General features: G+C 39.8%; 1 protein-coding gene across 8 annotated transcripts in view; it reads left to right on the top strand.

Moving 5' to 3' along the window:
• SLC4A10 (solute carrier family 4 member 10) overlaps positions 1–15,774 on the top strand; it is a 343,111-nt gene that overhangs the window by 262,245 nt on the left and 65,092 nt on the right.

Raw genomic sequence — 15,774 nt, 5'->3', positions numbered from 1 at the left:
TGCTTTGCGACCCCATGAACTACAACACGCCAAGCTTCCCTGTCCTCTGATTTAGTGATATAAATGGGATCAAATGGCTAGCTAATGTTTTTGTTCCCAACTTTCTTTCAAATAAAATTCTGTGTTATATATATATATATATATATATATATGCATGTATATTTATGTTAGATGTATGTTTAATGCATACAGTTACTATAATGCTAGTTCTTTCTTACTGTATTCTCCTGTAAGACATTTGGCATATTTTCTTTATTTTGCACTTTAGTTTTTTTTTGTCATCAATATATTTATCTAAAGTTTTCTGAATATAAAAGTATTTTCCCAGATTTTTCCCATAAAGTTCCTACAGTATTAGGCCTTTTTTTTTTTTTTTTTTTTTTTTGAGGCAAAATAACAAAGATTCATTTGGAGGAATTTCCAATCATAGAAGTACACTACCCCTTACTAGTGAACTGCCTTAAAGACAGATGTTGGCAAGTTCATATATGTATGAGCAGGACAGCAGCAAGACATTTGTATACCTGCAAGTCTTGCTTTTTCACCTAATCTAATCCTAGCACAACTATAAAATTGGAGCAAGAGATTTAAGACAAGACATTTGTAGACACCATGGATAATTTCTGGAAGCTACCATAAGTGTAATCTCTAAGCCTCCATTTAGAGGAGGATTCACGATCAGTGTGAATTTTTTTTCTTTTACTATTTTTTTTTTTTTTTAGGGCTTCCCTGATGGCTCAGCAGGTAAATAATCTGCCTGCAATGCAAGAGATATAAGAGATGCGGGTTTGATCCCTGGGTTGGGAAGATCCCCTGGAGAAGGAAATGGCAACCCACTCCAGTATTCTCGCCTGAAAAATCCCATGGACAGAGGAGCCTGGTGGGCTACATTCCAATGGGACAAAGAGTCAAACACAACTAAATACACATTTTTTTTAAAAAAAACATGTAGTCATATTACTTCACACTATGGACATGCTACTTGGAGGTCTATTGTTAATTTTTTTGTTCCCAGGCCAGTGTCTGGGTATCTTCGTTAAGAGTGGAAAGGTTTTTCATATTAGAATTTGTCCTTGGCTCTCAACCTGGGACCCAGAAATCATGTCTTGGGTAGCATGGGTTAGGCATCTGTAGTAGCTCACCTGATCTGACTCCTAATCTTCACTTGGTGAATGCCAGATGAAGGACCTTTCCTACCACAGTTCCCTGCTATGTCCACTGACTCTTCTTTCAAGACCTCTCAGTGACCTGAGTACTTCCCTTTAATGTCATTTCTTGAGAGCTTGAGCTACAATTAATCTATGTATGCCTAGATCTGATCTTTTCAACAAATGATTTTAAGTACTGTAAATGAGGGCTGCATAACCAACATACATTACAAAAACCACAGTAACAATGGGATAAACAAATCTTTCACAAAATCCTTCAAAGGCTTCCTACAGTTCTCATTTTAGCATTCAGAGTACTTACTAGGACCTTCAATGCTCAATTCATACAGTCTGGGCCTTGCTTATGCCACAGTCCCACCCCTCATCTTTTCCTGACTACCCTTCTGTTTCAGCTATGCTAACCTCCCTGTGCATGTCTGCTCCTGACTCAGCCTTTCTACCTGCTTTTTGCTGTCTCTAGTCCACCACCCCCGATCCCCCACCCCCACCACTGTGTCCACACCATTTCTTACTAAATTTTGTTAATCTTTTAGACCTCAACTTAAACCTTGTTTTCTTAAAGTTTTCTTTGAGTATCCAGACTCAAAGTGTGGCTCTCCTTTTATTTACTTTTTTAGCAACCTAGACCTCTTCATAGTACATTTTGCAAATGTCTTTATATAATTATAATTGACTGTGTTGTATTTCTCTTCTGCATTAAAAAAAAAAACAACACTAGGATCATGTCTCTTATTTAATACTACACTTAGCATGGTGTCTTAGCATGCGCTTTCCTGTGGCTCAGCTGGTAAAGAATCCACCTGCAATGTGGGAGACCTGGGTTCAATCCCTGAATTGGGAAGATCCCCTGGAGAAGGGACCAGCTACCCACTCCAGTATTCTGGCCTGGAGAATTCCTTGGACTATGTAGCCCATAGGGCCGCAAAGAGTCGGACACAACTGAGCAACTTTCACTTAGCATGGTGTCTTGCATGATACTCACTACCTTTTTATTGAATTAATTAAGCATTGTGAAAAATTCCTCATGACTGCACTTTCTATGAATCCTTTTTTTCTGTTATCACACATATAGAACAAAACATACTGTAACCTCAGTTCCCCTGAAAGCATAGCCTAAGTCAGAGGCTTCCTTGAAGGTTAATTGATCTTAAGGAGCAGGGGTGAAGAACATTAAAAGTGTGATTGCTATGCACTGAATTATGTCCCTTCAGAATTCATATTTTGAAGCCCTAACTCCCAGTGACTGTGTTTGGAGACAGTGTCTCAGAAAATAATCAAGATTAAATAAGGTAATAAGAGTGGGGCCCAAATCTGATCAGTTGTATGCTTGTAAGGAGGGGGGAAGTGCTCTTATCTTTCTCTGCCATGTAAGGACACAGGGAGAAAATGGTCTTCTGCAAGCCAGAAGAGTGTCTTCAGAACTCAACCATGCTGGCACCCTGGTTTTGGACTTGCAGCCTCTAGGTCTGTGAGAAAATATATTTATATTGTTTAAACCACTCAGTCTATGGCATTTTGTTATGGCAGCCTGAGTAGGCTAATACAGTAATATTGGGAAAGAGATAAAGCTGGTAAGAAATTGTGTTACTGCATTGGTTAAAAGTATAGGTGAGTGATGCTTGATTTGAAGGCTTATGAAATTCAGCTCACAATTGTTTTCCCTGGGGATGAAAAGGGGAAGCATATATCTATCAGCCTTTGTAGCCCATTGGTTAAGGATGGCAGAAGTGTAAGAGTAGGAAGTAAGATATGTGATGCAACCTGAAGAAAGGAATCAAAGCATTGCACTTGAAAGTGAGCTGTTGAAATCCATAAAGAATTGGTCACTGCAGCACAGGCTGGAAGAAGAGGTGTGGCTGATAGGATTTGAAGTGGTATACAAATTATCTCATACACAGACCACCACAAAACTGTCCTGTATTCAATATCCGCAAGTAATTTATGTTTTTAGTATTTCTACAATGCTTATTCTACATAGAAAAATAAGTGAGGCAGTTTTTATAAACTAAAATTCATAAAAAGTTTGATTGCAAGTAAATGCTAACTCTGACATTATTGTAGAGATTCTTACATAAAATCTCAAAACATAATTTTTCAAGGTGTCAAAAGAAATGTTAATGAAAATTTAAGCATTGTTTATCTCAGAATCTTAACAAATGGATACGTTACTCACCAGAAAGCAAATTTAACATGTTTCTTTATCATATAATCAGTAAGCTTTGAATTACAGTGAAAATGGCATTGAGAAATAACCTGTTTTAAAAGCCAACAGGGACAGATACTGCTAAAGATAATAACTTTAAAATTAGTTGATGTTCAAAATAATTATAAGTTGAAAACAATCCAAATAACTTGAGAATATAATTCTGATCAATCTGAGTATAATGTAAGAGAAATACTAGAATGGTTTCCCCATGTTTGCAAAACTTTTGAATATTTTAAAGAGAGAAAGCCTTTGACTGTGTGGATCACAACAAACTGTGGAAAATTCTGAAAGAGATGGGAATACCAGACCACCTGACCTGCCTCTTCAGAAACCTATATGCAGGTCAGGAAGCAACAGTTAGAACTGGACATGGAACAACAGACTGGTTCCAAATAGGAAAAGGAGTACATCAAGGCTGTATATTGTCACCCTGCTTATTTAACTTATATGCAGAGTACGTCATGAGAAACGCTGGACTGGAAGAAGCACAAGCTGGAATCAAGATTTCTGGGAGAAATATCAATAATCTCAGATATGCAGATGACACCACCCTTATGGCAGAAAGTGAAGAGGAACTAGAAAGCCTCTTGATGAAAGTGAAAGTGGAGAGGGAAAAAGTTGGCTTAAAGCTCAACATTCAGAAAACTAAGATCATGGCATCTGGTCCCATCACTTCATGGAAATAGATGGGGAAACAATGGAAACAGTGTCAGACTTTATTTTGGGGGGCTCAAAAATCACTGCAGATGGTGACTGCAGCCATGAAATTAAAAGACGCTTACTCCTTGGAAGGAAAGTTATGACCAAGCTAGATAGCATATTCAAAAGCAGAGACGTTACTTTGCCAACAAAGGTCCATCTAGTCAAGGCTATGGTTTTTCCAGTAGTCATGTATGGATGTGAGAGTTGGACTGTGAAGAAAGCTGAGCGCTGAAGAATTGATGCTTTTGAACTGTGGTGTTGGAGAAGACTCTTGAGAGTCCCTTGGACTTCAAGGAGATCCAATAAGTCCATCATAAAGGAGATCAGTCCGGGGTGTTCATTGGAAGGAGTGATGCTGAAGCTGAAACTCCAGTACTTTGGCCACCTCATGCGAAGAGCTGACTCATTGGAAAAGATTCTGATGCTGGGAGGGATTGGGGGCAGGAGGAGAAGGGGACGACAGAGGATGAAATGGCTGGATGGCATCACCGACTCGATGGATGTGAGTTTGAGTGAACTCCGGGAGTTGGTGATGGACAGGGAGGCCTGGCGTACTGCAGTTCTTGGGGTCGCAAAGAGTTGGACACAACTGAGCGAGTGAATTGAACTGAACTGAAAAAAGATAAAACTAAATACAAGAGGGACCTCAAGATAATTTGTACACATTGAAATAAGAAAGTAAATTTAGAGCTTCCACAAGGGGAAACATATTTTTTCAGATACATTTTATTGTTATCAAAATAATCCATATACACCCTGAAAAATACAAATAGTAAAGAAAGATTATAATCAAAGCACCAGCTCACTGAAAGACAACACTTTTAATCTAGATTTGTGTTTATTTTGGTGTTACCTAATTTCTCTAAATAATATGCTTATATTACTATTTCTTTGTTTACCAATATTAAATGTGACTCATTTACTTTTGCTGTTATGCATATGGATTTAATTCCTTTTCTATTCCCACACCCAGCCTTTCTTGTTGCACTGTCTCTCCTTCCAAAATAATTCTATCATATCTTAAGTTCCATTATTCCCATAACCTTGGTTAACTATAAATAAACAAGTAACCACAAGTAACATACTTCTATTTCTGTCTCCACAGGTTGTAGATAATTCTCTTTACTTTCTACTTTGTATTGACTTAAATAGACTGTAAGTTATTTCTCTAGAAAAAAATGGGTTTATTCAGGATCAGCAAAGAATTTCAGTTTGGGATCTGAAACCATGGCAAGCCATGTACAGGACCCGTGAAAAAACGGAGAGAACTCTTTTATAGAGTGGAAAGGAAATTGGGAAAGCCATAGTAACCCAATAGTCCATGGCTTTCCATTGGCCGAGTTCTGAAGTCTCTCATTGGATGAATTCTTGCCTGGAAAAAAAACAAACCTTTTCTTCTCTCTGTTGGGCTCTGCTGTTGTGATAGGACAGCTTTCTGGTCTTCTGACCCTATTTTGTTGAGGTTTCTGTTTATTGGTTTTTTACATTTTCTCCTTTTGATCAGTATCTTCCTCTGAAAATACTGCTGGTCAAGAGTCAGGTTTTCTGCACTGTTTGATATAAGTCACAGCAAGATCCTCTATGACCTACCATCAAGAGTAATGGAAATAAAAGCAAAAATAAACAAGTGGGATCTAATTAAACTTAACTAACAGAAAATAATCAATAGAAAATTGAAGATTTACTGAGCATGGCCCCACCCATCAGAACAAGACCCAGTCTCTCCCAAGTTAGTCTCTTCCATCAGGAAGCTTCCATAGACTTCTTATCCTTCTCCATCAGAGGGCAGATGGACTGAAAACCACAATCACAGAAAACTAACTGTTCTGATCACATGGACCACAGCTTTGTCTAACTCAATGAAATTATGAGCCATGCCATGTAGGGCTACCCAAGATGGATGGATCATGGTGGAGAGTTCTAACAAAATGTGGTTCAATGGAGAAGGGAATGGCAAACCACTTCAGTATTCTTGCCTTGAGAACCCCACGAACAGTACGAAAAGGCAAAAAGATAAGACACTGAAAGATGAACTCCCCAGGTGCCCAATATGCTACTGGAGAACAGTGGAGAAATAACTCCAGAAAGAATGAAGAGACAGAGCCAAAGCAAAAACAACCCCAGTTTTGGATGTGACTGGTGATAGAAGCAAAGACCAATGCTGTAAAGAACAATATTGCATAGGAACCTGGGATGTTAGGTCCATGAATCAAGACAAATTGGAAGTGGTCAAACAGGAGATGGCAAGAGTGAACATCAACATTTTAGGAATCAGCAAACTAAAATGGACTGGAATGGGTGAATTTAACTCAGATGACCATTATATCTACTACTGTGGGCAAGAATCCCTTAGAAGAAATGGAGTAACCATCATAGTCAACAAAAGAGTCTAAAATGCAGTACTTGGATGCAATCTCAAAAATGACAGGATGATCTCTATTCATTTCAAAGGCAAACCATTCAATATCACAGTAATCCAAGCCTATGCCCCAACCAGTAACACTAAAGAAGCTGAAGTTGAACGGTTCTATGAAGACCTACAAGACCTTTTAGAACTAACACCCAAAAAAGATGTCCTTTTCATTATAGGGGACTGGAATGCCAAAGTAGGAAGTCAAGAAACACCTGGAGTAACAGGCAAATTTGGCCTTGGAATATGGAATGAAGAAGGGGAAAAGCTAATAGAGTTTGCTAAGAGAATGCACTGGTCATACCAAACACCATCTTCCAACAGCACAAGAAAAGACTCTACACATGAACATCACCAGATGGTCAATACCAAAGTCAGATTGATTATATTCTTTGCAGCCAAAGATGGAGAAGCTCTATACAGTCAGCAAAAACAAAACTGGGAGCTGCTGTGGCTCAGATCATGAACTCCTTATTGTGAAATGCAGACTTAAACTGAAGAAAGTAGGGAAAACCACTAGACCATTCAGGTATGACCTAAATCAAATCCCTTATGATTGTACATGGGAAGTGACAAATAGATTCAAGGGATTAGATCTGATAGACAGAGTGCCTAAAGAACTATGGATGGAGGTTCGTGAGATTATACAGGAGAGAGGGATCAAGACCATCCCTAAGAAAAAGAAATGCAAAAACGCAAAATGGCTGTCTGAGGAGGCCTTACAAATAGCTGAGAAAAGAGAAGTGAAAAGCAAAGGAGAAAAGGAAAGATATACCCATTTGAATGCAGAGTTCCAAAGAATAGCAAGGAGAGATCAGAAAGCCTTCCTCAGTGATCAGTACAAAGAATAGAGGAAAGCAATAGAATGGGAAACATTAAAGGTCTCTTCAAGAAAATTAGAGATACCAAGGGAACATTTCATGCAGAGATGGGCTCGATAAAGGACAGAAAAGTTATGGACCTAACAGAAGCAGAAGATATTAAGAAAAGGTGGCAAGAATACACAGAAGAACTATACAAAATAGATCTTCACGGCGCAGATAATCATGATGGTATGATCACTGACCTAGAGTCAGACATTCTGGAATGTGAAGTCAGGTGGGCCTTAGGAAGCATCACTATGAACAAAGCCAGTGGAGGTGATGGAATTTCAATAGTTGAGCTATTTCAAGTCCTAAAAGATGATGCTGTGAAAGTGCTGCACTCAATATGCCAGCAAATTTGGAAAACTCAGCAGTGGCCACAGCACTGGAAAAGGCCAGTTTTCATTCCAATCCCCAAGAAAGGCAATGGCTAAGAATCCTCAAACTACCAAACAATTACACTCATCTCACACGCTAGCAAAGTAATGCTCAAAATTCCCCAAGCCAGGCTTCAACAGTACATGAACCATGAACTTCCAGATTTTCAAGCTGGATTTTAAAAAGGCAGAGGAACCAGAGGTTGACAGGTTGACACAACATCCATTGGATCATCGACAAAGTGAGAGAGTTCCAGAAAAACATCTATTTCTGCTTTATTGACTATGCCAAAGCCTTTGTGTGAATCACCACAAACTGTGGAAAATTCTGAAAGAGATGGGAATACCAGACTCCCTGACCTGCCTCTTGAGAAATCTGTATGCAGGTCAGGAAGCAACAATTAGAACTGGACATGGAACAACAGACTGGTTCCAAATAGGAAAAGGAGTACGTCAAGACTGTATATTGTCATTCTGCTTTTCTAACTTCTATGCAGAGTACATCATGAGAAATGCTGGGCTGGATAAAGCACATGCTGGAATCAAGATTGCTGGAAGAATTATCAATAACCTCAGATATGCAGAGCACACCACCTTTATGGCAGAAAGTGAAGATGAACTAAAGAGCCTCTTGATGAAAGTGAAAGAGGAGAGTGAAAAAGTTGGCTTAAAGTTCAACATTCAGAAAACTAAAATCATAGCATCTGGTCCCATCACTTCATGGCAAATAGATGGGGAAACAATGGAAACAGTGACATACTTTATTTTTGGGGGGGTTCAAAATTACTGCAGATGGTGATTGCAGCCATAAAATTAAAAGACGCATACTCCTTGAAAGAAAAGTTATGACCAACCTACAGTTCAGTTCAGTTCAGTCGCTCAGTCGTGTCCGACTTTTTGCGACCCCATGAATCGCAGCACGCCAGGCCTCCCTGTCCATCACCAACTCCCAGAGTGCACTCAGACTCACGTCCATCGAGTCAGTGATGCCATTCAGCCATTTCATCCTCTGTCGTCCCCTTCTCCTCCTGCCCCCAATCCCTCCCAGCATCAGAGTCTTTTCCAATGAGTCAACTCTTCACATGAGGTGGCCAAAGTACTGGAGTTTCAGCTTTAGCATCATTCCTTCCAAAGAAATCCCAGGGCTGATCTCCTTCAGAATGGACTGGTGGCATCTCCTTGCAGTCCACGGGACTCTCAAGAGTCTTCTCCAACACAACAGTTCAAAAGCATCAATTCTTCGGCGGCTCAGCCTTCTTCACAGTCCAACTCTCACATGCATACATGACCACAGGAAAATCCATAGCCTTGACGAGACAAACCTTTGTTGGCAAAGTAATGTCTCTGCTTTTGAATATGCTATCTAGCTTGGTCATAACTTTCCTTCCAAGGAGTAAGCGTCTTTTAGTTTCATGGCTGCAGTCACCATCTGCAGTGATTTTGGAGCCCCCAAAAATAAAGTCTGACACTGTTTCCACTGTTTCCGCATCTATTTCCCATGACCAACCTACACAGCATATTAAAAAGCAAAGACATTACTTTGCCAACAAAGGTCTGTCTAGTCAAAGCATCAGTTTTCCAGTAGTCGTGTATGGATGTGAGAGTTGGACCATAAGGAAAGCTGAGTGCTGAAGAATTGATGCTTTTGAACTGTGGTGTTGGATAAGACTCTTGAGAGTCCCTTGGACTGCAAGGATCTCCAACCAGTCCATCCTAAAGGAAATCAGTCCTGAATATTCCTTGGAAGGACTGATGCTGAAGCTGAAGCTCTGATACTTTGGCCAGCTGATGCGAAGAACTGACTCGTTGGAAAAGACCCTGATGCTGGGAAAGATTGAAGGTGGGAGGAGAAGGGGAAGACAGAGGATGAGATGGTTGGATGGCATTACTGACCTAATGGACTTGAGTTTGAGTAAACTGCGGGAGTTGGTGATGGATATGGAGGCCTGGCATGCTGAAATCCATGGGTCACAAAGCATTGGACACAACTGAGCGACTGGACTGAACTGAATTGAACTTAGATAAGCTTTTGTACAGCAAAGGAAACTATAAACAAAGTGAAAAGACAAGCCTCAGAATGGGATAAAATAATAATAAATGAAACAACTGACAAAGGATTAATCTCCAAAATATAAAAGCAGCTTATGTAGCTCAGGACTAATAAAACAACTCAATCAAAAAGTGAGCAAAAGAGCTAGACAGACATTTGTCCAGAAAGACATAGAGAAGGCAACAAACACATGGAAAGATGCTAAGCATTGCTCATTATTAGAGAAATGCAAATCAAAACTACAATGAGGTGTCACCTCACATCAGTCAGAATGGTCATCACCAACAAGTCTACAAACAATAAATGCTGGAGAGGGTGTGGAGAAAAGGGAACCTCTTGCACTGTTGGTAGGACTGTAAAATGATACAGCCACCATGACGAACCGTACGGAGATTCCTTAAAAAATTAGAAATAAAACTGCCATATGACCCAGCAATCCTACTACTGGGCATATACCCTGAAAAAATCAGAATTAAAAAAGACACATGTACCCAGTATTCATTGCAGCACTATTTACAATAGCCAGGAAATGGAAGCAACCCATACCCATCAACAGATGAATAGACAAAGAAGTTGTGGTACATATATACAATGGCACATATATACTCAGTCACACAAAGGAATGCATTTGAGTCAGTTTTAATGAGGTAGATGAACCTAGAGCCTATTATACAGAGTGAAGTAAATGAGAAAGTGAAAAACAAATATCATATATCAGCACATATATATGAAATCTAGAAAGATGGTCCTGGTGAACCCATTTGCAGGGCAGCGGTGGAGACACAGACATAGAAAACAGACTTGTGGACACAGTGGGGGAGGAGAGGGTGGGACGGATTGAGAGAATAGCATGGAAACGTGAATTACCGTGTGTAGAGTAGATAGCCAGTGGAAATTTCCTGTATGATGCAGGGAGCTCAAACCCATACTCTGTGACAACCTAGAGGGTGGGAAGGTGGGAAGTGGAAGGGAGGTTCAAGAGGTGTGGGACATATTTTTACATATGGCTGCTTCATGTTGATATGTGGCAGAAGCCAACACAATATTTTAAAGCAATTATCCCCCAATTAAAATAAATAAATTTGTTAAAAAAAGAGGTGTTCTGGTTTCACCAGTTTTTTGTCCTTCAATACAAGGAAGGACCTTACCTGAGTATAGTGTCCCAGGTTAGAAAGAAAATGCGCAAATTTGAAACCTATTTATGTCACATTTGAGTAACAAGGAGATCTAGGAAGAACTCTTGGATACTTTTTATCTAAGTCCATGTTATCAAAATCATAGACATTGAAGACCATCTGAACATATGACATCATCAAAGGTGTGGTGACAGATATCCAATGGGCCTGGTTTGTATAACTTGGAAAAGATGTCTCATCAGATGTCATCTGCTTCAATTCTGGAAAAATCCAGTTAGGATTTGTTGCTTTTTAGGTGTGTCATGTGAACTCAAGAGTGTTCCCTGGAGTTTGGTAGCACAAGCCTCAGTTAGCAAAACCTAATAGGAACCTTTCCAGAAAGGTTGAAGAGAGTCCTTCTGGATGTGTTTTTTCCAATGACAAAACTTCAGATTTCAAGGTCTGATGCTCAAGGTCTTTGTCTTCTGAGAGTGAGCTATGAAAAGATTGCTCCACTGAAATATTTTGCATTTTTAATAGAAGTAATCAGGCCTTTGAAATATTGGAATATCTCCTTTCATCGGTTTGGAGAAGGAAATGGCCACCCACTCCAGTATTCTTGCCTAGAGAATCCCGTGGACAGAGGAGCCTGGTGGGCTGCTGTCCATACAGATTTGGACACGACTGAAGCGACTCAGCATGCATTAATGTGTTGGAGAAGGAAATGGCAACCCACTCCAGTATTCTTGCCTGGAGAATCCCAGGGATGGAGGAGCCTGGTGGGCTGCTGTCTATGGGGTCGCATAGAGTTGGACACGACTGAAGCGACTTAGCAGCAGCAGCAGCAGCCTTTCATCGGTTATGGCTCAAAAGAGGCAAGGAGCCAAGTGAATTGGGCATCCAGAGACTGTCTCAAAGAGGGAGAATTTATGAATTCTAAAATAGGTGAATCTGAGATTTAAAAAGACCAATAGCAATGCTTTTGGCCAATATATTTGGAGGAATTTTACAAAATTTGCCAACTGAGTCTTAATAATGCTATTAATGGGCTTCTCAAGTGGCGCTAGTGGTAAAGAACCTGCCTGCCAATGCAGGAGATATAAGACAGGTGAGTTCAATTCCTGGATGGGGAAGATCCCCATGGACAGAGGAGCCTGGCAGGCTATAGTCCATAGCGTTGCAAAGAGGCGGATACGACTGAAGTGACTTAGCACACACACACAATGCCATTCATGGATTCAGCTAAACGAGAGAACTGAGGTGGTATGCACAGTAAAAATGTTGTAAGACAAGCCAAACAGTTCAGACTTGTTGAAGTACCTGACTAGTAAAATGAGATCACTATGAAGTTCAAGAGGAGTTCCCTAGATGAGGATACTCTTTTCCAAAAGAACTTTAACCTCAGAAGAGGCAGTGGCTTGTCTGCAAGAGAAAGCTTCAGTCCAGTGTGAAAACATACAGACCATGACTAAAACATACTTATATTCGTGAGACAGAGGAAATTGTATCACTCCATTTGCCAGACCTCAAATGGTCAATTAGGTGGTTTAAAATGGCCCAGGAACAGTACAAACAGGCTTCCCTGGGTTGTGTTTCAGACAAGCCAACAAGTAAAGTAGGCACTTTTTGTGGCATTGTTAAAGTTTCCCTACCAATATTAATTCATGAAGGCTATCATTTTGTCAGTAGACCAGAGATTTAATGCATTTACAGCGGTGAGGAGTGGGAATTTGAGAGTCTCCAGTAGGGCTGGATTGTTATTTAGTGCAAACCAGAGCTTTCTCTTTTTATCAAACCGACAATTCTTGAATTTCTAATCTTGCCTTTCCTTTTCAAGGTCAATTGTTGGGCTTCTCTAGCCAGTTTTTCTAAGTTGTCATTTGGAGAAATATCCCTTTGGACCATGGAAAGGTTTCTCTGCTGTTAGTTCCGTTAAGGGCAGCATTCCTTGTGAAAATGTAAGCAAGGCAATTTCCCTTAGCTTTCAGAGAGTCAAGTTTAGAATGACCCAGCATATTGATAATAGATAGCTAAGGTGGCAGATGGCTCCCCTGGTGACTCAGACGATAAAGAGTCTGCCTGCAATGCAGGAGACCCGGGTTCAGTCTCTGGGTCAGGAAGATCCCCTAGAGAAGGGAATGGCTACCAACTTCAATATTCTTGCCTGGAGAATTCTATGGACAGAGGAGCCTGACAGCTATAGTTCATGAAGTCACAAAGAGTCAGATATGACTGAGTGACTAATACTTTATCTACTTTTCATAAAGTGGCAAATAAAAGTAATGCATCCATTAATTCTTAATCATAGGGGCCACGTTAAACTTTATTTCCAATGGAAGTAAAGAAGCCATATTGTTTCATAATATTAAAAAATCATGAAAGCATACTATTGCTATTGCTTTCAAAAGTTACTCTGAAAGCATATCTGTTGTCGGTCTAAATATTGACAGTTTTGCCCTTGGTTAAAGTACAACCCTGTGTAAGAGTGTATAATTCAGCCTTTGGGACCAAAGTACTCAGAGGAAAAGACGCTCCCTCAAAAATATTAAAGGCAGTTAGTTGCAATAGCATAGCCATCTTAATATATGCCATTTTTACCTTTAAAATAAGAGCCATCAGTGAGAAGTCAGCATTGCCAAAATGAATTTCCTGTAGATTATCATGAGTAGTAGGAAGGTGATTCATCAGCATTAAGCAGTTGTGAGAGACTTCATCAATGACAGAGGAGAAAAGAGTATCAGGGTTAAGGTTATTACAACATAAAAGAGGAGGAGTTAACAAACAGACTTCATAGGAGACGGGGAAGCCAATTGAGAAATGTTGAGTGGATTGAGAATTCAGGAGGGCTTACATTGCTTGAGGTACAAAAATTGTCAAAGGGATCCCACAACATTTTTTTCATGGCCTTAACCAAAAGGGCAGTGTTAGTAATGGCTCTAAGACAGCAGGGTTTGTCCTCTTGCCACAGGATCTAATTACTTGCTAAAGCACCCAGCACATTGATGGTGGTCCCCATGTTTAGTTGAGTACCCTAAAGGCATTCCCTTCCTTTTCACATAACACAAAGGAAATCTGAGAATAGGGATGCCTGAGGGCAAGTGGGTTTATCAAACTCTCCTTTAAGTATTAGAATATTGTATCATCTTATTCTTCCATAAAATTGAGTCAGGATGGTTATTTATCAAAAAATACAGACTTTTGGCCATAGGAGAGAAATAGAAATCCAATTTCACCAATAACCAGCTAGAAAAACCTTGCAGTTGGTGCTTAGTTTTGGGTTTGGGGAAACTTAGACACCATGAAGCCTATCCAAATTTAGGTGTAACTCTTGTTCTGATATTAGATGCCCCAAATATCAAACTTGGGTTTGGGAAAACTGCAGTTTTTCCTTGGAAATCTAATGTCCCTTTAAGCTAAAAGCTTTAGCAAATGGATGCTGAGAAGGCTTGAGACAGAGAGCAAAGAAGCAAGTTATCCATATATTACAACAAAGTAGAACCCCTGGGAACTTTATGTCAACCAGATCAGCCTTCAGAATTTGTGAGAAATAAAAAGGACTGTCAGTAATACTCTGAGGCATTACTGTCCAGGTGAATTGTTTTTCTTTCCAAGTAAAGGCAAAAAGATATTGGCTAGCTTCATCAACTGGAATACTAAAGAATGCACCACATCACTCAACTAGAGTAAAGAATTTATTTCCAAGGGGAATGGATGTTAGAAGCATATGAGGGTTAGAGGCAACAGGGTGTCAAGGGATAATAATATTGTTTATTGCTTGGACGTCCTAGACAAACTTCCATGCTTTTTACCAAAGGGAATTACTGTTAAAATTTTCTGTAAAACTTGTCTTTTCCCTTGCCCCAGCTTTTTTTTTTTTTTGGTAAATGAATAAAGCTTGGTTCTTACTTAAGGAATAAACTCTCTCAACACCCACTGTGCCCCATCCCACTAAAATTAGGAGTATCATAGGAACTAACTGACAAGACAAGGGATAATGCAGTCTTGAGCCTTGTAAGCTTTTATTGTTGTTGTTCAGTCACCCAGTCATGTCCGACTCTGCAGCCCCATAGACTGCAATATACCAGGCTTCCCTGTCCTTCGTCATCTCCCTGAGTTTGCTCAAGCTCATGTCCATTGAGTTGATGCCATCCAAACATCTCATCCTCTGTCGTCCCCTTCTTCTCCTGCCTTTCCCAACATCAGGGTTTTTTCCATTGAGTCAGTTCTTCTCATTAGGTAGACAAAACATTGGAGCTTCAGCTTCAGCATCAGTCCTTCCAATGAATATTCAGGACTGATTTCCTTTAGGATTGACTTGTTTGATCTCCTTGCTGTCCAAGGGACTTTCAAGAGTCTTCTCCAGCACCAAAATTCAAAAGCATCAATTCTTTGGCACTCACATTTCTTTATGGGCTTTATAACTTGAAGGATTTCTCTAATTATAGGCTATTGACTAATTCCAGGAAGAACTTTTGAAGGATGTATTTGAATCTTGATGGGAGTTGTGCTATGAATTTTGCCAATATTAGTTGGAGATTTTCTCCATGAGGAGGATGGTAGCTGATTCAATAGGGAGAAATGATCAGTGTTTCCTGAATTCGGCTCTAGCACCATCAGAGAGAGAACAAGTAAAAAATGTCAAAGAGCCATTTAAATCATCTTCTTGGCTTCCTAGACAACTACTGTGAAGTTCTAGAATTATTTACTCTTTTTGGGAGAAAGAAATTCTGGCATGATAGTTCTATAAGTCTCAGCCTAGCAAATGCTTAGAGGCGGAAGAACTAAGAAGAAAGGGTGTGTATGTCTCAAAGAGCTTAAACAAAAGGAAATAGCTTCAGAGACAGGAACCTCTTGAGGTTCACTAGAGATGCCCACTATTTGG

This window comes from Bos taurus, chromosome 2 (assembly GCF_002263795.3).
Source record: "Bos taurus isolate L1 Dominette 01449 registration number 42190680 breed Hereford chromosome 2, ARS-UCD2.0, whole genome shotgun sequence".
In the NCBI taxonomy this organism is placed as follows: Eukaryota; Metazoa; Chordata; class Mammalia; order Artiodactyla; family Bovidae; genus Bos; species Bos taurus.
This window is presented reverse-complemented; position numbering and strand designations above follow the sequence as displayed.